General features: G+C 45.2%; 20 non-coding genes and 9 pseudogenes across 20 annotated transcripts; 15 read left to right on the plus strand and 14 right to left on the minus strand.

Moving 5' to 3' along the window:
• Positions 1-10: 10 nt before the first annotated feature.
• Positions 11-129, plus strand: LOC147302664 (5S ribosomal RNA). Its single transcript, XR_015127495.1, has one exon. It is a non-coding gene; the product is annotated as a 5S ribosomal RNA (ribosomal RNA).
• An 847-nt stretch (positions 130-976) lies between these two features.
• Positions 977-1,095, minus strand: LOC147302665 (5S ribosomal RNA; annotated as a pseudogene).
• A 357-nt stretch (positions 1,096-1,452) lies between these two features.
• LOC147302666 (5S ribosomal RNA) lies at positions 1,453-1,571 on the plus strand. Its single transcript, XR_015127496.1, has one exon. It is a non-coding gene; the product is annotated as a 5S ribosomal RNA (ribosomal RNA).
• Positions 1,572-2,418: 847 nt separating this feature from the next.
• Positions 2,419-2,537, minus strand: LOC147302667 (5S ribosomal RNA; annotated as a pseudogene).
• A 357-nt stretch (positions 2,538-2,894) lies between these two features.
• On the plus strand, positions 2,895-3,013 carry LOC147302668 (5S ribosomal RNA). The gene has a single exon (XR_015127381.1). It is a non-coding gene; the product is annotated as a 5S ribosomal RNA (ribosomal RNA).
• An 854-nt stretch (positions 3,014-3,867) lies between these two features.
• Positions 3,868-3,986, minus strand: LOC147302669 (5S ribosomal RNA; annotated as a pseudogene).
• Positions 3,987-4,343: 357 nt separating this feature from the next.
• On the plus strand, positions 4,344-4,462 carry LOC147302670 (5S ribosomal RNA). Its single transcript, XR_015127383.1, has one exon. It is a non-coding gene; the product is annotated as a 5S ribosomal RNA (ribosomal RNA).
• An 847-nt stretch (positions 4,463-5,309) lies between these two features.
• Positions 5,310-5,428, minus strand: LOC147302671 (5S ribosomal RNA; annotated as a pseudogene).
• A 357-nt stretch (positions 5,429-5,785) lies between these two features.
• Positions 5,786-5,904, plus strand: LOC147302672 (5S ribosomal RNA). Its single transcript, XR_015127384.1, has one exon. It is a non-coding gene; the product is annotated as a 5S ribosomal RNA (ribosomal RNA).
• Positions 5,905-6,751: 847 nt separating this feature from the next.
• Positions 6,752-6,870, minus strand: LOC147302673 (5S ribosomal RNA). Its single transcript, XR_015127426.1, has one exon. It is a non-coding gene; the product is annotated as a 5S ribosomal RNA (ribosomal RNA).
• Positions 6,871-7,227: 357 nt separating this feature from the next.
• On the plus strand, positions 7,228-7,346 carry LOC147302674 (5S ribosomal RNA). Its single transcript, XR_015127385.1, has one exon. It is a non-coding gene; the product is annotated as a 5S ribosomal RNA (ribosomal RNA).
• An 847-nt stretch (positions 7,347-8,193) lies between these two features.
• On the minus strand, positions 8,194-8,312 carry LOC147302675 (5S ribosomal RNA). The gene has a single exon (XR_015127436.1). It is a non-coding gene; the product is annotated as a 5S ribosomal RNA (ribosomal RNA).
• A 357-nt stretch (positions 8,313-8,669) lies between these two features.
• On the plus strand, positions 8,670-8,788 carry LOC147302676 (5S ribosomal RNA). The gene has a single exon (XR_015127386.1). It is a non-coding gene; the product is annotated as a 5S ribosomal RNA (ribosomal RNA).
• Positions 8,789-9,635: 847 nt separating this feature from the next.
• Positions 9,636-9,754, minus strand: LOC147302677 (5S ribosomal RNA; annotated as a pseudogene).
• Positions 9,755-10,111: 357 nt separating this feature from the next.
• On the plus strand, positions 10,112-10,230 carry LOC147302678 (5S ribosomal RNA). The gene has a single exon (XR_015127388.1). It is a non-coding gene; the product is annotated as a 5S ribosomal RNA (ribosomal RNA).
• An 847-nt stretch (positions 10,231-11,077) lies between these two features.
• On the minus strand, positions 11,078-11,196 carry LOC147302679 (5S ribosomal RNA; annotated as a pseudogene).
• A 357-nt stretch (positions 11,197-11,553) lies between these two features.
• On the plus strand, positions 11,554-11,672 carry LOC147302680 (5S ribosomal RNA). The gene has a single exon (XR_015127389.1). It is a non-coding gene; the product is annotated as a 5S ribosomal RNA (ribosomal RNA).
• Positions 11,673-12,519: 847 nt separating this feature from the next.
• On the minus strand, positions 12,520-12,638 carry LOC147302681 (5S ribosomal RNA; annotated as a pseudogene).
• A 357-nt stretch (positions 12,639-12,995) lies between these two features.
• LOC147302682 (5S ribosomal RNA) lies at positions 12,996-13,114 on the plus strand. The gene has a single exon (XR_015127390.1). It is a non-coding gene; the product is annotated as a 5S ribosomal RNA (ribosomal RNA).
• Positions 13,115-13,961: 847 nt separating this feature from the next.
• On the minus strand, positions 13,962-14,080 carry LOC147302683 (5S ribosomal RNA; annotated as a pseudogene).
• A 357-nt stretch (positions 14,081-14,437) lies between these two features.
• LOC147302684 (5S ribosomal RNA) lies at positions 14,438-14,556 on the plus strand. The gene has a single exon (XR_015127391.1). It is a non-coding gene; the product is annotated as a 5S ribosomal RNA (ribosomal RNA).
• Positions 14,557-15,403: 847 nt separating this feature from the next.
• On the minus strand, positions 15,404-15,522 carry LOC147302685 (5S ribosomal RNA). The gene has a single exon (XR_015127446.1). It is a non-coding gene; the product is annotated as a 5S ribosomal RNA (ribosomal RNA).
• Positions 15,523-15,879: 357 nt separating this feature from the next.
• Positions 15,880-15,998, plus strand: LOC147302686 (5S ribosomal RNA). Its single transcript, XR_015127392.1, has one exon. It is a non-coding gene; the product is annotated as a 5S ribosomal RNA (ribosomal RNA).
• Positions 15,999-16,852: 854 nt separating this feature from the next.
• Positions 16,853-16,971, minus strand: LOC147302687 (5S ribosomal RNA). Its single transcript, XR_015127447.1, has one exon. It is a non-coding gene; the product is annotated as a 5S ribosomal RNA (ribosomal RNA).
• Positions 16,972-17,328: 357 nt separating this feature from the next.
• LOC147302688 (5S ribosomal RNA) lies at positions 17,329-17,447 on the plus strand. The gene has a single exon (XR_015127394.1). It is a non-coding gene; the product is annotated as a 5S ribosomal RNA (ribosomal RNA).
• Positions 17,448-18,301: 854 nt separating this feature from the next.
• Positions 18,302-18,420, minus strand: LOC147302689 (5S ribosomal RNA; annotated as a pseudogene).
• Positions 18,421-18,777: 357 nt separating this feature from the next.
• LOC147302690 (5S ribosomal RNA) lies at positions 18,778-18,896 on the plus strand. Its single transcript, XR_015127395.1, has one exon. It is a non-coding gene; the product is annotated as a 5S ribosomal RNA (ribosomal RNA).
• Positions 18,897-19,743: 847 nt separating this feature from the next.
• On the minus strand, positions 19,744-19,862 carry LOC147302691 (5S ribosomal RNA). The gene has a single exon (XR_015127427.1). It is a non-coding gene; the product is annotated as a 5S ribosomal RNA (ribosomal RNA).
• A 357-nt stretch (positions 19,863-20,219) lies between these two features.
• LOC147302692 (5S ribosomal RNA) lies at positions 20,220-20,338 on the plus strand. The gene has a single exon (XR_015127396.1). It is a non-coding gene; the product is annotated as a 5S ribosomal RNA (ribosomal RNA).
• The last annotated feature ends 437 nt before the right edge of the window (positions 20,339-20,775 follow it).

Here is a 20,775-nt window from a genome sequence, read left to right on the forward strand (position 1 = left end):
GGTTTCCCTCGCTTACGGCCATACCACCCTGAACACGCCCGATCTCGTCTGATCTCGGAAGCTAAGCAGGGTCGGGCCTGGTCAGTACTTGGATGGGAGACCGCCTGGGAATACCAGGTGCTGTAAGCTTTTGCACTCCCACACACAAACTGCAGAGGGCGCCGCTGCTCACTCAGTGGAGGCAGCTTGAGGAAAAGCTTCATGACAACGCTCCTGATTGCATTTCCCTTTTGTGCAAAACAAAACAAAAGAACAGCAGGAACGAAATTTTTAGGAAATACACTAACTTATTTATTCTGTAAATGTAGAGAATGTCTACGGCTAGTCCGTCTGGGCTCAATAGTGAGGAACTCGTTAACCTTGTAGCGTGCACAGTGTCAACCTGACACTCTTGTGCAACCAGTTTTAACTCTTATTGGCTGCCGACTGCGGCCCCGAAGAATACTGAATAAATGCGCATCAGTGTGCTACCCTGAGCAGGGAACACGATATCATGGAGTTTCTAACATGGAGCAAGGTGAAGGTGACGCGACTATGCAGGACCGCCCCTGGTTACCTTCAGAGATCAGATGAGAACAGGCTGGTATGGCCGTAAGTGAGAGGCTTCCTCGACAACGGGCTTCATGTAGATACTGTAACCCATTTATTGGGATTTAAAAAACAATTTAGAGTGAAGCATATTGATTAGTTTCTACTTTTATTTTTAATAGCTGCCCATGACAGCACAGTTATAATGCATACTTAATGCAGCAATATTCACGTCATAAACAATTGTGAGTGTTTGCACAAAAACATCTACAGGTGCTCTGTGCATGTACAGTGATACTGATGTAACGCTTGAAGAATTTGACATTACTACATGAGTGGAAGAGCTCTTTGCGCAAGACTCACTAACCATCCTATTGGAAAATGAGCTTAAAGAGTGCCTCAGATCCGTTTCACTATTTAAACTGTCATTTGTGTGTTGAAATGCAAAAGCTTACGGCACCTGGTATTCCCAGGCAGTCTCCCATCCAAGTACTGACCAGGCCCGACCCAGCTTGGCTTCCGAGATCAGACGAGATCGGGCGCGTTGAGGGTGGTGTGGCCGTAAGCGAGGGACTGCTTCACAAACAGCCTCTTTATACATGCTGTGATGACGCAGTCATGCTTAGGTTTTTATGTCCTGTATATAAGTTGAATTGTCCAAAGCACAAAAATGTTGGACTTTCAAATGGTCCTAACACACTGTGTGCTCTGTGTCACTTTAACACTGTGCTGTGAGAAAGTAACATGTGTTATTATGGTGACGTTACCGCGGGAAAAGCATTTTTGCAGCTCAGTGTTGAAGCTGCAGTTCACAACAAAGGTTTGCATGTTTTCGCTGTAACATGTGAAGCTTAGTACAATCCTATATTTTAAAGTGCGTGACATTTGCCAAGTATAAAAGGTCTTTTATAGCGGGTTTCCCTCGCTTACGGCCATACCACCCTGAACACGCCCGATCTCGTCTGATCTCGGAAGCTAAGCAGGGTCGGGCCTGGTCAGTACTTGGATGGGAGACCGCCTGGGAATACCAGGTGCTGTAAGCTTTTGCACTCCCACACACAAACTGCAGAGGGCGCCGCTGCTCACTCAGTGGAGGCAGCTTGAGGAAAAGCTTCATGACAACGCTCCTGATTGCATTTCCCTTTTGTGCAAAACAAAACAAAAGAACAGCAGGAACGAAATTTTTAGGAAATACACTAACTTATTTATTCTGTAAATGTAGAGAATGTCTACGGCTAGTCCGTCTGGGCTCAATAGTGAGGAACTCGTTAACCTTGTAGCGTGCACAGTGTCAACCTGACACTCTTGTGCAACCAGTTTTAACTCTTATTGGCTGCCGACTGCGGCCCCGAAGAATACTGAATAAATGCGCATCAGTGTGCTACCCTGAGCAGGGAACACGATATCATGGAGTTTCTAACATGGAGCAAGGTGAAGGTGACGCGACTATGCAGGACCGCCCCTGGTTACCTTCAGAGATCAGATGAGAACAGGCTGGTATGGCCGTAAGTGAGAGGCTTCCTCGACAACGGGCTTCATGTAGATACTGTAACCCATTTATTGGGATTTAAAAAACAATTTAGAGTGAAGCATATTGATTAGTTTCTACTTTTATTTTTAATAGCTGCCCATGACAGCACAGTTATAATGCATACTTAATGCTGCAATATTCACGTCATAAACAATTGTGAGTGTTTGCACAAAAACATCTACAGGTGCTCTGTGCATGTACAGTGATATTGATGTAACGCTTGAAGAATTTGACATTACTACATGAGTGGAAGAGCTCTTTGCGCAAGACTCACTAACCATCCTATTGGAAAATGAGCTTAAAGAGTGCCTCAGATCCGTTTCACTATTTAAACTGTCATTTGTGTGTTGAAATGCAAAAGCTTACGGCACCTGGTATTCCCAGGCAGTCTCCCATCCAAGTACTGACCAGGCCCGACCTAGCTTGGCTTCCGAGATCATACGAGATCGGGCGCGTTCAGGGTGGTGTGGCCGTAAGCGAGGGACTGCTTCACAAACAGCCTCTTTATACATGCTGTGATGACGCAGTCATGCTTAGGTTTTTATGTCCTGTATATAAGTTGAATTGTCCAAAGCACAAAAATGTTGGACTTTCAAATGGTCCTAACACACTGTGTGCTCTGTGTTACTTTAACACTGTGCTGTGAGAAAGTAACATGTGTTATTATGGTGACGTTACCGCGGGAAAAGCATTTTTGCAGCTCAGTGTTGAAGCTGCAGTTCACAACAAAGGTTTGCATGTTTTCGCTGTAACATGTGAAGCTTAGTACAATTCTATATCTTAAAGTGCGTGACATTTGCCAAGTATAAAAGGTCTTTTATAGCGGGTTTCCCTCGCTTACGGCCATACCACCCTGAACACGCCCGATCTCGTCTGATCTCGGAAGCTAAGCAGGGTCGGGCCTGGTCAGTACTTGGATGGGAGACCGCCTGGGAATACCAGGTGCTGTAAGCTTTTGCACTCCCACACACAAACTGCAGAGGGCGCCGCTGCTCACTCAGTGGAGGCAGCTTGAGGAAAAGCTTCATGACAACGCTCCTGATTGCATTTCCCTTTTGTGCAAAACAAAACAAAAGAACAGCAGGAACGAAATTTTTAGGAAATACACTAACTTATTTATTCTGTAAATGTAGAGAATGTCTACGGCTAGTCCGTCTGGGCTCAATAGTGAGGAACTCGTTAACCTTGTAGCGTGCAGCGGGCACAGTGTCAACCTGACACTCTTGTGCAACCAGTTTTAACTCTTATTGGCTGCCGACTGCGGCCCCGAAGAATACTGAATAAATGCGCATCAGTGTGCTACCCTGAGCAGGGAACACGATATCATGGAGTTTCTAACATGGAGCAAGGTGAAGGTGACGCGACTATGCAGGACCGCCCCTGGTTACCTTCAGAGATCAGATGAGAACAGGCTGGTATGGCCGTAAGTGAGAGGCTTCCTCGACAACGGGCTTCATGTAGATACTGTAACCCATTTATTGGGATTTAAAAAACAATTTAGAGTGAAGCATATTGATTAGTTTCTACTTTTATTTTTAATAGCTGCCCATGACAGCACAGTTATAATGCATACTTAATGCAGCAATATTCACGTCATAAACAATTGTGAGTGTTTGCACAAAAACATCTACAGGTGCTCTGTGCATGTACAGTGATATTGATGTAACGCTTGAAGAATTTGACATTACTACATGAGTGGAAGAGCTCTTTGCGCAAGACTCACTAACCATCCTATTGGAAAATGAGCTTAAAGAGTGCCTCAGATCCGTTTCACTATTTAAACTGTCATTTGTGTGTTGAAATGCAAAAGCTTACGGCACCTGGTATTCCCAGGCAGTCTCCCATCCAAGTACTGACCAGGCCCGACCTAGCTTGGCTTCCGAGATCATACGAGATCGGGCGCGTTCAGGGTGGTGTGGCCGTAAGCGAGGGACTGCTTCACAAACAGCCTCTTTATACATGCTGTGATGACGCAGTCATGCTTAGGTTTTTATGTCCTGTATATAAGTTGAATTGTCCAAAGCACAAAAATGTTGGACTTCCAAATGGTCCTAACATACTGTGTGCTCTGTGTCACTTTAACACTGTGCTGTGAGAAAGTAACATGTGTTATTATGGTGACGTTACCGCGGGAAAAGCATTTTTGCAGCTCAGTGTTGAAGCTGCAGTTCACAACAAAGGTTTGCATGTTTTCGCTGTAACATGTGAAGCTTAGTACAATCCTATATTTTAAAGTGCGTGACATTTGCCAAGTATAAAAGGTCTTTTATAGCGGGTTTCCCTCGCTTACGGCCATACCACCCTGAACACGCCCGATCTCGTCTGATCTCGGAAGCTAAGCAGGGTCGGGCCTGGTCAGTACTTGGATGGGAGACCGCCTGGGAATACCAGGTGCTGTAAGCTTTTGCACTCCCACACACAAACTGCAGAGGGCGCCGCTGCTCACTCAGTGGAGGCAGCTTGAGGAAAAGCTTCATGACAACGCTCCTGATTGCATTTCCCTTTTGTGCAAAACAAAACAAAAGAACAGCAGGAACGAAATTTTTAGGAAATACACTAACTTATTTATTCTGTAAATGTAGAGAATGTCTACGGCTAGTCCGTCTGGGCTCAATAGTGAGGAACTCGTTAACCTTGTAGCGTGCACAGTGTCAACCTGACACTCTTGTGCAACCAGTTTTAACTCTTATTGGCTGCCGACTGCGGCCCCGAAGAATACTGAATAAATGCGCATCAGTGTGCTACCCTGAGCAGGGAACACGATATCATGGAGTTTCTAACATGGAGCAAGGTGAAGGTGACGCGACTATGCAGGACCGCCCCTGGTTACCTTCAGAGATCAGATGAGAACAGGCTGGTATGGCCGTAAGTGAGAGGCTTCCTCGACAACGGGCTTCATGTAGATACTGTAACCCATTTATTGGGATTTAAAAAACAATTTAGAGTGAAGCATATTGATTAGTTTCTACTTTTATTTTTAATAGCTGCCCATGACAGCACAGTTATAATGCATACTTAATGCAGCAATATTCACGTCATAAACAATTGTGAGTGTTTGCACAAAAACATCTACAGGTGCTCTGTGCATGTACAGTGATATTGATGTAACGCTTGAAGAATTTGACATTACTACATGAGTGGAAGAGCTCTTTGCGCAAGACTCACTAACCATCCTATTGGAAAATGAGCTTAAAGAGTGCCTCAGATCCGTTTCACTATTTAAACTGTCATTTGTGTGTTGAAATGCAAAAGCTTACGGCACCTGGTATTCCCAGGCAGTCTCCCATCCAAGTACTGACCAGGCCCGACCCAGCTTGGCTTCCGAGATCAGACGAGATCGGGCGCGTTGAGGGTGGTGTGGCCGTAAGCGAGGGACTGCTTCACAAACAGCCTCTTTATACATGCTGTGATGACGCAGTCATGCTTAGGTTTTTATGTCCTGTATATAAGTTGAATTGTCCAAAGCACAAAAATGTTGGACTTTCAAATGGTCCTAACACACTGTGTGCTCTGTGTCACTTTAACACTGTGCTGTGAGAAAGTAACATGTGTTATTATGGTGACGTTACCGCGGGAAAAGCATTTTTGCAGCTCAGTGTTGAAGCTGCAGTTCACAACAAAGGTTTGCATGTTTTCGCTGTAACATGTGAAGCTTAGTACAATTCTATATCTTAAAGTGCGTGACATTTGCCAAGTATAAAAGGTCTTTTATAGCGGGTTTCCCTCGCTTACGGCCATACCACCCTGAACACGCCCGATCTCGTCTGATCTCGGAAGCTAAGCAGGGTCGGGCCTGGTCAGTACTTGGATGGGAGACCGCCTGGGAATACCAGGTGCTGTAAGCTTTTGCACTCCCACACACAAACTGCAGAGGGCGCCGCTGCTCACTCAGTGGAGGCAGCTTGAGGAAAAGCTTCATGACAACGCTCCTGATTGCATTTCCCTTTTGTGCAAAACAAAACAAAAGAACAGCAGGAACGAAATTGTTAGGAAATACACTAACTTATTTATTCTGTAAATGTAGAGAATGTCTACGGCTAGTCCGTCTGGGCTCAATAGTGAGGAACTCGTTAACCTTGTAGCGTGCACAGTGTCAACCTGACACTCTTGTGCAACCAGTTTTAACTCTTATTGGCTGCCGACTGCGGCCCCGAAGAATACTGAATAAATGCGCATCAGTGTGCTACCCTGAGCAGGGAACACGATATCATGGAGTTTCTAACATGGAGCAAGGTGAAGGTGACGCGACTATGCAGGACCGCCCCTGGTTACCTTCAGAGATCAGATGAGAACAGGCTGGTATGGCCGTAAGTGAGAGGCTTCCTCGACAACGGGCTTCATGTAGATACTGTAACCCATTTATTGGGATTTAAAAAACAATTTAGAGTGAAGCATATTGATTAGTTTCTACTTTTATTTTTAATAGCTGCCCATGACAGCACAGTTATAATGCATACTTAATGCAGCAATATTCACGTCATAAACAATTGTGAGTGTTTGCACAAAAACATCTACAGGTGCTCTGTGCATGTACAGTGATACTGATGTAACGCTTGAAGAATTTGACATTACTACATGAGTGGAAGAGCTCTTTGCGCAAGACTCACTAACCATCCTATTGGAAAATGAGCTTAAAGAGTGCCTCAGATCCGTTTCACTATTTAAACTGTCATTTGTGTGTTGAAATGCAAAAGCTTACGGCACCTGGTATTCCCAGGCAGTCTCCCATCCAAGTACTGACCAGGCCCGACCCAGCTTGGCTTCCGAGATCAGACGAGATCGGGCGCGTTCAGGGTGGTGTGGCCGTAAGCGAGGGACTGCTTCACAAACAGCCTCTTTATACATGCTGTGATGACGCAGTCATGCTTAGGTTTTTATGTCCTGTATATAAGTTGAATTGTCCAAAGCACAAAAATGTTGGACTTTCAAATGGTCCTAACACACTGTGTGCTCTCTGTCACTTTAACACTGTGCTGTGAGAAAGTAACATGTGTTATTATGGTGACGTTACCGCGGGAAAAGCATTTTTGCAGCTCAGTGTTGAAGCTGCAGTTCACAACAAAGGTTTGCATGTTTTCGCTGTAACATGTGAAGCTTAGTACAATCCTATATTTTAAAGTGCGTGACATTTGCCAAGTATAAAAGGTCTTTTATAGCGGGTTTCCCTCGCTTACGGCCATACCACCCTGAACACGCCCGATCTCGTCTGATCTCGGAAGCTAAGCAGGGTCGGGCCTGGTCAGTACTTGGATGGGAGACCGCCTGGGAATACCAGGTGCTGTAAGCTTTTGCACTCCCACACACAAACTGCAGAGGGCGCCGCTGCTCACTCAGTGGAGGCAGCTTGAGGAAAAGCTTCATGACAACGCTCCTGATTGCATTTCCCTTTTGTGCAAAACAAAACAAAAGAACAGCAGGAACGAAATTTTTAGGAAATACACTAACTTATTTATTCTGTAAATGTAGAGAATGTCTACGGCTAGTCCGTCTGGGCTCAATAGTGAGGAACTCGTTAACCTTGTAGCGTGCACAGTGTCAACCTGACACTCTTGTGCAACCAGTTTTAACTCTTATTGGCTGCCGACTGCGGCCCCGAAGAATACTGAATAAATGCGCATCAGTGTGCTACCCTGAGCAGGGAACACGATATCATGGAGTTTCTAACATGGAGCAAGGTGAAGGTGACGCGACTATGCAGGACCGCCCCTGGTTACCTTCAGAGATCAGATGAGAACAGGCTGGTATGGCCGTAAGTGAGAGGCTTCCTCGACAACGGGCTTCATGTAGATACTGTAACCCATTTATTGGGATTTAAAAAACAATTTAGAGTGAAGCATATTGATTAGTTTCTACTTTTATTTTTAATAGCTGCCCATGACAGCACAGTTATAATGCATACTTAATGCAGCAATATTCACGTCATAAACAATTGTGAGTGTTTGCACAAAAACATCTACAGGTGCTCTGTGCATGTACAGTGATATTGATGTAACGCTTGAAGAATTTGACATTACTACATGAGTGGAAGAGCTCTTTGCGCAAGACTCACTAACCATCCTATTGGAAAATGAGCTTAAAGAGTGCCTCAGATCCGTTTCACTATTTAAACTGTCATTTGTGTGTTGAAATGCAAAAGCTTACGGCACCTGGTATTCCCAGGCAGTCTCCCATCCAAGTACTGACCAGGCCCGACCCAGCTTGGCTTCCGAGATCATACGAGATCGGGCGCGTTCAGGGTGGTGTGGCCGTAAGCGAGGGACTGCTTCACAAACAGCCTCTTTATACATGCTGTGATGACGCAGTCATGCTTAGGTTTTTATGTCCTGTATATAAGTTGAATTGTCCAAAGCACAAAAATGTTGGACTTTCAAATGGTCCTAACACACTGTGTGCTCTGTGTCACTTTAACACTGTGCTGTGAGAAAGTAACATGTGTTATTATGGTGACGTTACCGCGGGAAAAGCATTTTTGCAGCTCAGTGTTGAAGCTGCAGTTCACAACAAAGGTTTGCATGTTTTCGCTGTAACATGTGAAGCTTAGTACAATTCTATATCTTAAAGTGCGTGACATTTGCCAAGTATAAAAGGTCTTTTATAGCGGGTTTCCCTCGCTTACGGCCATACCACCCTGAACACGCCCGATCTCGTCTGATCTCGGAAGCTAAGCAGGGTCGGGCCTGGTCAGTACTTGGATGGGAGACCGCCTGGGAATACCAGGTGCTGTAAGCTTTTGCACTCCCACACACAAACTGCAGAGGGCGCCGCTGCTCACTCAGTGGAGGCAGCTTGAGGAAAAGCTTCATGACAACGCTCCTGATTGCATTTCCCTTTTGTGCAAAACAAAACAAAAGAACAGCAGGAACGAAATTGTTAGGAAATACACTAACTTATTTATTCTGTAAATGTAGAGAATGTCTACGGCTAGTCCGTCTGGGCTCAATAGTGAGGAACTCGTTAACCTTGTAGCGTGCACAGTGTCAACCTGACACTCTTGTGCAACCAGTTTTAACTCTTATTGGCTGCCGACTGCGGCCCCGAAGAATACTGAATAAATGCGCATCAGTGTGCTACCCTGAGCAGGGAACACGATATCATGGAGTTTCTAACATGGAGCAAGGTGAAGGTGACGCGACTATGCAGGACCGCCCCTGGTTACCTTCAGAGATCAGATGAGAACAGGCTGGTATGGCCGTAAGTGAGAGGCTTCCTCGACAACGGGCTTCATGTAGATACTGTAACCCATTTATTGGGATTTAAAAAACAATTTAGAGTGAAGCATATTGATTAGTTTCTACTTTTATTTTTAATAGCTGCCCATGACAGCACAGTTATAATGCATACTTAATGCAGCAATATTCACGTCATAAACAATTGTGAGTGTTTGCACAAAAACATCTACAGGTGCTCTGTGCATGTACAGTGATACTGATGTAACGCTTGAAGAATTTGACATTACTACATGAGTGGAAGAGCTCTTTGCGCAAGACTCACTAACCATCCTATTGGAAAATGAGCTTAAAGAGTGCCTCAGATCCGTTTCACTATTTAAACTGTCATTTGTGTGTTGAAATGCAAAAGCTTACGGCACCTGGTATTCCCAGGCAGTCTCCCATCCAAGTACTGACCAGGCCCGACCCAGCTTGGCTTCCGAGATCAGACGAGATCGGGCGCGTTGAGGGTGGTGTGGCCGTAAGCGAGGGACTGCTTCACAAACAGCCTCTTTATACATGCTGTGATGACGCAGTCATGCTTAGGTTTTTATGTCCTGTATATAAGTTGAATTGTCCAAAGCACAAAAATGTTGGACTTTCAAATGGTCCTAACACACTGTGTGCTCTGTGTCACTTTAACACTGTGCTGTGAGAAAGTAACATGTGTTATTATGGTGACGTTACCGCGGGAAAAGCATTTTTGCAGCTCAGTGTTGAAGCTGCAGTTCACAACAAAGGTTTGCATGTTTTCGCTGTAACATGTGAAGCTTAGTACAATCCTATATTTTAAAGTGCGTGACATTTGCCAAGTATAAAAGGTCTTTTATAGCGGGTTTCCCTCGCTTACGGCCATACCACCCTGAACACGCCCGATCTCGTCTGATCTCGGAAGCTAAGCAGGGTCGGGCCTGGTCAGTACTTGGATGGGAGACCGCCTGGGAATACCAGGTGCTGTAAGCTTTTGCACTCCCACACACAAACTGCAGAGGGCGCCGCTGCTCACTCAGTGGAGGCAGCTTGAGGAAAAGCTTCATGACAACGCTCCTGATTGCATTTCCCTTTTGTGCAAAACAAAACAAAAGAACAGCAGGAACGAAATTGTTAGGAAATACACTAACTTATTTATTCTGTAAATGTAGAGAATGTCTACGGCTAGTCCGTCTGGGCTCAATAGTGAGGAACTCGTTAACCTTGTAGCGTGCACAGTGTCAACCTGACACTCTTGTGCAACCAGTTTTAACTCTTATTGGCTGCCGACTGCGGCCCCGAAGAATACTGAATAAATGCGCATCAGTGTGCTACCCTGAGCAGGGAACACGATATCATGGAGTTTCTAACATGGAGCAAGGTGAAGGTGACGCGACTATGCAGGACCGCCCCTGGTTACCTTCAGAGATCAGATGAGAACAGGCTGGTATGGCCGTAAGTGAGAGGCTTCCTCGACAACGGGCTTCATGTAGATACTGTAACCCATTTATTGGGATTTAAAAAACAATTTAGAGTGAAGCATATTGATTAGTTTCTACTTTTATTTTTAATAGCTGCCCATGACAGCACAGTTATAATGCATACTTAATGCAGCAATATTCACGTCATAAACAATTGTGAGTGTTTGCACAAAAACATCTACAGGTGCTCTGTGCATGTACAGTGATACTGATGTAACGCTTGAAGAATTTGACATTACTACATGAGTGGAAGAGCTCTTTGCGCAAGACTCACTAACCATCCTATTGGAAAATGAGCTTAAAGAGTGCCTCAGATCCGTTTCACTATTTAAACTGTCATTTGTGTGTTGAAATGCAAAAGCTTACGGCACCTGGTATTCCCAGGCAGTCTCCCATCCAAGTACTGACCAGGCCCGACCCAGCTTGGCTTCCGAGATCATACGAGATCGGGCGCGTTCAGGGTGGCGCGGCCGTAAGCGAGGGACTGCTTCACAAACAGCCTCTTTATACATGCTGTGATGACGCAGTCATGCTTAGGTTTTTATGTCCTGTATATAAGTTGAATTGTCCAAAGCACAAAAATGTTGGACTTTCAAATGGTCCTAACACACTGTGTGCTCTGTGTCACTTTAACACTGTGCTGTGAGAAAGTAACATGTGTTATTATGGTGACGTTACCGCGGGAAAAGCATTTTTGCAGCTCAGTGTTGAAGCTGCAGTTCACAACAAAGGTTTGCATGTTTTCGCTGTAACATGTGAAGCTTAGTACAATTCTATCTCTTAAAGTGCGTGACATTTGCCAAGTATAAAAGGTCTTTTATAGCGGGTTTCCCTCGCTTACGGCCATACCACCCTGAACACGCCCGATCTCGTCTGATCTCGGAAGCTAAGCAGGGTCGGGCCTGGTCAGTACTTGGATGGGAGACCGCCTGGGAATACCAGGTGCTGTAAGCTTTTGCACTCCCACACACAAACTGCAGAGGGCGCCGCTGCTCACTCAGTGGAGGCAGCTTGAGGAAAAGCTTCATGACAACGCTCCTGATTGCATTTCCCTTTTGTGCAAAACAAAACAAAAGAACAGCAGGAACGAAATTTTTAGGAAATACACTAACTTATTTATTCTGTAAATGTAGAGAATGTCTACGGCTAGTCCGTCTGGGCTCAATAGTGAGGAACTCGTTAACCTTGTAGCGTGCACAGTGTCAACCTGACACTCTTGTGCAACCAGTTTTAACTCTTATTGGCTGCCGACTGCGGCCCCGAAGAATACTGAATAAATGCGCATCAGTGTGCTACCCTGAGCAGGGAACACGATATCATGGAGTTTCTAACATGGAGCAAGGTGAAGGTGACGCGACTATGCAGGACCGCCCCTGGTTACCTTCAGAGATCAGATGAGAACAGGCTGGTATGGCCGTAAGTGAGAGGCTTCCTCGACAACGGGCTTCATGTAGATACTGTAACCCATTTATTGGGATTTAAAAAACAATTTAGAGTGAAGCATATTGATTAGTTTCTACTTTTATTTTTAATAGCTGCCCATGACAGCACAGTTATAATGCATACTTAATGCAGCAATATTCACGTCATAAACAATTGTGAGTGTTTGCACAAAAACATCTACAGGTGCTCTGTGCATGTACAGTGATACTGATGTAACGCTTGAAGAATTTGACATTACTACATGAGTGGAAGAGCTCTTTGCGCAAGACTCACTAACCATCCTATTGGAAAATGAGCTTAAAGAGTGCCTCAGATCCGTTTCACTATTTAAACTGTCATTTGTGTGTTGAAATGCAAAAGCTTACGGCACCTGGTATTCCCAGGCAGTCTCCCATCCAAGTACTGACCAGGCCCGACCCAGCTTGGCTTCCGAGATCAGACGAGATCGGGCGCGTTGAGGGTGGTGTGGCCGTAAGCGAGGGACTGCTTCACAAACAGCCTCTTTATACATGCTGTGATGACGCAGTCATGCTTAGGTTTTTATGTCCTGTATATAAGTTGAATTGTCCAAAGCACAAAAATGTTGGACTTTCAAATGGTCCTAACACACTGTGTGCTCTGTGTCACTTTAACACTGTGCTGTGAGAAAGTAACATGTGTTATTATGGTGACGTTACCGCGGGAAAAGCATTTTTGCAGCTCAGTGTTGAAGCTGCAGTTCACAACAAAGGTTTGCATGTTTTCGCTGTAACATGTGAAGCTTAGTACAATCCTATATTTTAAAGTGCGTGACATTTGCCAAGTATAAAAGGTCTTTTATAGCGGGTTTCCCTCGCTTACGGCCATACCACCCTGAACACGCCCGATCTCGTCTGATCTCGGAAGCTAAGCAGGGTCGGGCCTGGTCAGTACTTGGATGGGAGACCGCCTGGGAATACCAGGTGCTGTAAGCTTTTGCACTCCCACACACAAACTGCAGAGGGCGCCGCTGCTCACTCAGTGGAGGCAGCTTGAGGAAAAGCTTCATGACAACGCTCCTGATTGCATTTCCCTTTTGTGCAAAACAAAACAAAAGAACAGCAGGAACGAAATTGTTAGGAAATACACTAACTTATTTATTCTGTAAATGTAGAGAATGTCTACGGCTAGTCCGTCTGGGCTCAATAGTGAGGAACTCGTTAACCTTGTAGCGTGCACAGTGTCAACCTGACACTCTTGTGCAACCAGTTTTAACTCTTATTGGCTGCCGACTGCGGCCCCGAAGAATACTGAATAAATGCGCATCAGTGTGCTACCCTGAGCAGGGAACACGATATCATGGAGTTTCTAACATGGAGCAAGGTGAAGGTGACGCGACTATGCAGGACCGCCCCTGGTTACCTTCAGAGATCAGATGAGAACAGGCTGGTATGGCCGTAAGTGAGAGGCTTCCTCGACAACGGGCTTCATGTAGATACTGTAACCCATTTATTGGGATTTAAAAAACAATTTAGAGTGAAGCATATTGATTAGTTTCTACTTTTATTTTTAATAGCTGCCCATGACAGCACAGTTATAATGCATACTTAATGCAGCAATATTCACGTCATAAACAATTGTGAGTGTTTGCACAAAAACATCTACAGGTGCTCTGTGCATGTACAGTGATACTGATGTAACGCTTGAAGAATTTGACATTACTACATGAGTGGAAGAGCTCTTTGCGCAAGACTCACTAACCATCCTATTGGAAAATGAGCTTAAAGAGTGCCTCAGATCCGTTTCACTATTTAAACTGTCATTTGTGTGTTGAAATGCAAAAGCTTACGGCACCTGGTATTCCCAGGCAGTCTCCCATCCAAGTACTGACCAGGCCCGACCCAGCTTGGCTTCCGAGATCAGACGAGATCGGGCGCGTTGAGGGTGGTGTGGCCGTAAGCGAGGGACTGCTTCACAAACAGCCTCTTTATACATGCTGTGATGACGCAGTCATGCTTAGGTTTTTATGTCCTGTATATAAGTTGAATTGTCCAAAGCACAAAAATGTTGGACTTTCAAATGGTCCTAACACACTGTGTGCTCTGTGTCACTTTAACACTGTGCTGTGAGAAAGTAACATGTGTTATTATGGTGACGTTACCGCGGGAAAAGCATTTTTGCAGCTCAGTGTTGAAGCTGCAGTTCACAACAAAGGTTTGCATGTTTTCGCTGTAACATGTGAAGCTTAGTACAATCCTATATTTTAAAGTGCGTGACATTTGCCAAGTATAAAAGGTCTTTTATAGCGGGTTTCCCTCGCTTACGGCCATACCACCCTGAACACGCCCGATCTCGTCTGATCTCGGAAGCTAAGCAGGGTCGGGCCTGGTCAGTACTTGGATGGGAGACCGCCTGGGAATACCAGGTGCTGTAAGCTTTTGCACTCCCACACACAAACTGCAGAGGGCGCCGCTGCTCACTCAGTGGAGGCAGCTTGAGGAAAAGCTTCATGACAACGCTCCTGATTGCATTTCCCTTTTGTGCAAAACAAAACAAAAGAACAGCAGGAACGAAATTTTTAGGAAATACACTAACTTATTTATTCTGTAAATGTAGAGAATGTCTACGGCTAGTCCGTCTGGGCTCAATAGTGAGGAACTCGTTAACCTTGTAGCGTGCACAGTGTCAACCTGACACTCTTGTGCAACCAGTTTTAACTCTTATTGGCTGCCGACTGCGGCCCCGAAGAATACTGAATAAATGCGCATCAGTGTGCTACCCTGAGCAGGGAACACGATATCATGGAGTTTCTAACATGGAGCAAGGTGAAGGTGACGCGACTATGCAGGACCGCCCCTGGTTACCTTCAGAGATCAGATGAGAACAGGCTGGTATGGCCGTAAGTGAGAGGCTTCCTCGACAACGGGCTTCATGTAGATACTGTAACCCATTTATTGGGATTTAAAAAACAATTTAGAGTGAAGCATATTGATTAGTTTCTACTTTTATTTTTAATAGCTGCCCATGACAGCACAGTTATAATGCATACTTAATGCAGCAATATTCACGTCATAAACAATTGTGAGTGTTTGCACAAAAACATCTACAGGTGCTCTGTGCATGTACAGTGATACTGATGTAACGCTTGAAGAATTTGACATTACTACATGAGTGGAAGAGCTCTTTGCGCAAGACTCACTAACCATCCTATTGGAAAATGAGCTTAAAGAGTGCCTCAGATCCGTTTCACTATTTAAACTGTCATTTGTGTGTTGAAATGCAAAAGCTTACGGCACCTGGTATTCCCAGGCAGTCTCCCATCCAAGTACTGACCAGGCCCGACCCAGCTTGGCTTCCGAGATCATACGAGATCGGGCGCGTTCAGGGTGGCGTGGCCGTAAGCGAGGGACTGCTTCACAAACAGCCTCTTTATACATGCTGTGATGACGCAGTCATGCTTAGGTTTTTATGTCCTGTATATAAGTTGAATTGTCCAAAGCACAAAAATGTTGGACTTTCAAATGGTCCTAACACACTGTGTGCTCTGTGTCACTTTAACACTGTGCTGTGAGAAAGTAACATGTGTTATTATGGTGACGTTACCGCGGGAAAAGCATTTTTGCAGCTCAGTGTTGAAGCTGCAGTTCACAACAAAGGTTTGCATGTTTTCGCTGTAACATGTGAAGCTTAGTACAATTCTATATCTTAAAGTGCGTGACATTTGCCAAGTATAAAAGGTCTTTTATAGCGGGTTTCCCTCGCTTACGGCCATACCACCCTGAACACGCCCGATCTCGTCTGATCTCGGAAGCTAAGCAGGGTCGGGCCTGGTCAGTACTTGGATGGGAGACCGCCTGGGAATACCAGGTGCTGTAAGCTTTTGCACTCCCACACACAAACTGCAGAGGGCGCCGCTGCTCACTCAGTGGAGGCAGCTTGAGGAAAAGCTTCATGACAACGCTCCTGATTGCATTTCCCTTTTGTGCAAAACAAAACAAAAGAACAGCAGGAACGAAATTGTTAGGAAATACACTAACTTATTTATTCTGTAAATGTAGAGAATGTCTACGGCTAGTCCGTCTGGGCTCAATAGTGAGGAACTCGTTAACCTTGTAGCGTGCAGCGGGCACAGTGTCAACCTGACACTCTTGTGCAACCAGTTTTAACTCTTATTGGCTGCCGACTGCGGCCCCGAAGAATACTGAATAAATGCGCATCAGTGTGCTACCCTGAGCAGGGAACACGATATCATGGAGTTTCTAACATGGAGCAAGGTGAAGGTGACGCGACTATGCAGGACCGCCCCTGGTTACCTTCAGAGATCAGATGAGAACAGGCTGGTATGGCCGTAAGTGAGAGGCTTCCTCGACAACGGGCTTCATGTAGATACTGTAACCCATTTATTGGGATTTAAAAAACAATTTAGAGTGAAGCATATTGATTAGTTTCTACTTTTATTTTTAATAGCTGCCCATGACAGCACAGTTATAATGCATACTTAATGCAGCAATATTCACGTCATAAACAATTGTGAGTGTTTGCACAAAAACATCTACAGGTGCTCTGTGCATGTACAGTGATATTGATGTAACGCTTGAAGAATTTGACATTACTACATGAGTGGAAGAGCTCTTTGCGCAAGACTCACTAACCATCCTATTGGAAAATGAGCTTAAAGAGTGCCTCAGATCCGTTTCACTATTTAAACTGTCATTTGTGTGTTGAAATGCAAAAGCTTACGGCACCTGGTATTCCCAGGCAGTCTCCCATCCAAGTACTGACCAGGCCCGACCCAGCTTGGCTTCCGAGATCATACGAGATCGGGCGCGTTCAGGGTGGCGTGGCCGTAAGCGAGGGACTGCTTCACAAACAGCCTCTTTATACATGCTGTGATGACGCAGTCATGCTTAGGTTTTTATGTCCTGTATATAAGTTGAATTGTCCAAAGCACAAAAATGTTGGACTTTCAAATGGTCCTAACACACTGTGTGCTCTGTGTCACTTTAACACTGTGCTGTGAGAAAGTAACATGTGTTATTATGGTGACGTTACCGCGGGAAAAGCATTTTTGCAGCTCAGTGTTGAAGCTGCAGTTCACAACAAAGGTTTGCATGTTTTCGCTGTAACATGTGAAGCTTAGTACAATTCTATATCTTAAAGTGCGTGACATTTGCCAAGTATAAAAGGTCTTTTATAGCGGGTTTCCCTCGCTTACGGCCATACCACCCTGAACACGCCCGATCTCGTCTGATCTCGGAAGCTAAGCAGGGTCGGGCCTGGTCAGTACTTGGATGGGAGACCGCCTGGGAATACCAGGTGCTGTAAGCTTTTGCACTCCCACACACAAACTGCAGAGGGCGCCGCTGCTCACTCAGTGGAGGCAGCTTGAGGAAAAGCTTCATGACAACGCTCCTGATTGCATTTCCCTTTTGTGCAAAACAAAACAAAAGAACAGCAGGAACGAAATTTTTAGGAAATACACTAACTTATTTATTCTGTAAATGTAGAGAATGTCTACGGCTAGTCCGTCTGGGCTCAATAGTGAGGAACTCGTTAACCTTGTAGCGTGCAGCGGGCACAGTGTCAACCTGACACTCTTGTGCAACCAGTTTTAACTCTTATTGGCTGCCGACTGCGGCCCCGAAGAATACTGAATAAATGCGCATCAGTGTGCTACCCTGAGCAGGGAACACGATATCATGGAGTTTCTAACATGGAGCAAGGTGAAGGTGACGCGACTATGCAGGACCGCCCCTGGTTACCTTCAGAGATCAGATGAGAACAGGCTGGTATGGCCGTAAGTGAGAGGCTTCCTCGACAACGGGCTTCATGTAGATACTGTAACCCATTTATTGGGATTTAAAAAACAATTTAGAGTGAAGCATATTGATTAGTTTCTACTTTTATTTTTAATAGCTGCCCATGACAGCACAGTTATAATGCATACTTAATGCAGCAATATTCACGTCATAAACAATTGTGAGTGTTTGCACAAAAACATCTACAGGTGCTCTGTGCATGTACAGTGATATTGATGTAACGCTTGAAGAATTTGACATTACTACATGAGTGGAAGAGCTCTTTGCGCAAGACTCACTAACCATCCTATTGGAAAATGAGCTTAAAGAGTGCCTCAGATCCGTTTCACTATTTAAACTGTCATTTGTGTGTTGAAATGCAAAAGCTTACGGCACCTGGTATTCCCAGGCAGTCTCCCATCCAAGTACTGACCAGGCCCGACCTAGCTTGGCTTCCGAGATCATACGAGATCGGGCGCGTTCAGGGTGGTGTGGCCGTAAGCGAGGGACTGCTTCACAAACAGCCTCTTTATACATGCTGTGATGACGCAGTCATGCTTAGGTTTTTATGTCCTGTATATAAGTTGAATTGTCCAAAGCACAAAAATGTTGGACTTCCAAATGGTCCTAACATACTGTGTGCTCTGTGTCACTTTAACACTGTGCTGTGAGAAAGTAACATGTGTTATTATGGTGACGTTACCGCGGGAAAAGCATTTTTGCAGCTCAGTGTTGAAGCTGCAGTTCACAACAAAGGTTTGCATGTTTTCGCTGTAACATGTGAAGCTTAGTACAATCCTATATTTTAAAGTGCGTGACATTTGCCAAGTATAAAAGGTCTTTTATAGCGGGTTTCCCTCGCTTACGGCCATACCACCCTGAACACGCCCGATCTCGTCTGATCTCGGAAGCTAAGCAGGGTCGGGCCTGGTCAGTACTTGGATGGGAGACCGCCTGGGAATACCAGGTGCTGTAAGCTTTTGCACTCCCACACACAAACTGCAGAGGGCGCCGCTGCTCACTCAGTGGAGGCAGCTTGAGGAAAAGCTTCATGACAACGCTCCTGATTGCATTTCCCTTTTGTGCAAAACAAAACAAAAGAACAGCAGGAACGAAATTGTTAGGAAATACACTAACTTATTTATTCTGTAAATGTAGAGAATGTCTACGGCTAGTCCGTCTGGGCTCAATAGTGAGGAACTCGTTAACCTTGTAGCGTGCACAGTGTCAACCTGACACTCTTGTGCAACCAGTTTTAACTCTTATTGGCTGCCGACTGCGGCCCCGAAGAATACTGAATAAATGCGCATCAGTGTGCTACCCTGAGCAGGGAACACGATATCATGGAGTTTCTAACATGGAGCAAGGTGAAGGTGACGCGACTATGCAGGACCGCCCCTGGTTACCTTCAGAGATCAGATGAGAACAGGCTGGTATGGCCGTAAGTGAGAGGCTTCCTCGACAACGGGCTTCATGTAGATACTGTAACCCATTTATTGGGATTTAAAAAACAATTTAGAGTGAAGCATATTGATTAGTTTCTACTTTTATTTTTAATAGCTGCCCATGACAGCACAGTTATAATGCATACTTAATGCAGCAATATTCACGTCATAAACAATTGTGAGTGTTTGCACAAAAACATCTACAGGTGCTCTGTGCATGTACAGTGATACTGATGTAACGCTTGAAGAATTTGACATTACTACATGAGTGGAAGAGCTCTTTGCGCAAGACTCACTAACCATCCTATTGGAAAATGAGCTTAAAGAGTGCCTCAGATCCGTTTCACTATTTAAACTGTCATTTGTGTGTTGAAATGCAAAAGCTTACGGCACCTGGTATTCCCAGGCAGTCTCCCATCCAAGTACTGACCAGGCCCGACCCAGCTTGGCTTCCGAGATCAGACGAGATCGGGCGCGTTCAGGGTGGTGTGGCCGTAAGCGAGGGACTGCTTCACAAACAGCCTCTTTATACATGCTGTGATGACGCAGTCATGCTTAGGTTTTTATGTCCTGTATATAAGTTGAATTGTCCAAAGCACAAAAATGTTGGACTTTCAAATGGTCCTAACACACTGTGTGCTCTGTGTCACTTTAACACTGTGCTGTGAGAAAGTAACATGTGTTATTATGGTGACGTTACCGCGGGAAAAGCATTTTTGCAGCTCAGTGTTGAAGCTGCAGTTCACAACAAAGGTTTGCATGTTTTCGCTGTAACATGTGAAGCTTAGTACAATCCTATATTTTAAAGTGCGTGACATTTGCCAAGTATAAAAGGTCTTTTATAGCGGGTTTCCCTCGCTTACGGCCATACCACCCTGAACACGCCCGATCTCGTCTGATCTCGGAAGCTAAGCAGGGTCGGGCCTGGTCAGTACTTGGATGGGAGACCGCCTGGGAATACCAGGTGCTGTAAGCTTTTGCACTCCCACACACAAACTGCAGAGGGCGCCGCTGCTCACTCAGTGGAGGCAGCTTGAGGAAAAGCTTCATGACAACGCTCCTGATTGCATTTCCCTTTTGTGCAAAACAAAACAAAAGAACAGCAGGAACGAAATATTTAGGAAATACACTAACTTATTTATTCTGTAAATGTAGAGAATGTCTACGGCTAGTCCGTCTGGGCTCAATAGTGAGGAACTCGTTAACCTTGTAGCGTGCACAGTGTCAACCTGACACTCTTGTGCAACCAGTTTTAACTCTTATTGGCTGCCGACTGCGGCCCCGAAGAATACTGAATAAATGCGCATCAGTGTGCTACCCTGAGCAGGGAACACGATATCATGGAGTTTCTAACATGGAGCAAGGTGAAGGTGACGCGACTATGCAGGACCGCCCCTGGTTACCTTCAGAGAT

The sequence above is a fragment of the Aulonocara sp. 'chitande type north' Nkhata Bay genome, linkage group LG23 (genome assembly GCF_057382095.1).
Source record: "Aulonocara sp. 'chitande type north' Nkhata Bay isolate Kocher_YH1m ecotype deep benthic linkage group LG23, A_spYH_male_GT1.1, whole genome shotgun sequence".
Classification (NCBI taxonomy): Eukaryota; Metazoa; Chordata; class Actinopteri; order Cichliformes; family Cichlidae; genus Aulonocara; species Aulonocara sp. 'chitande type north' Nkhata Bay.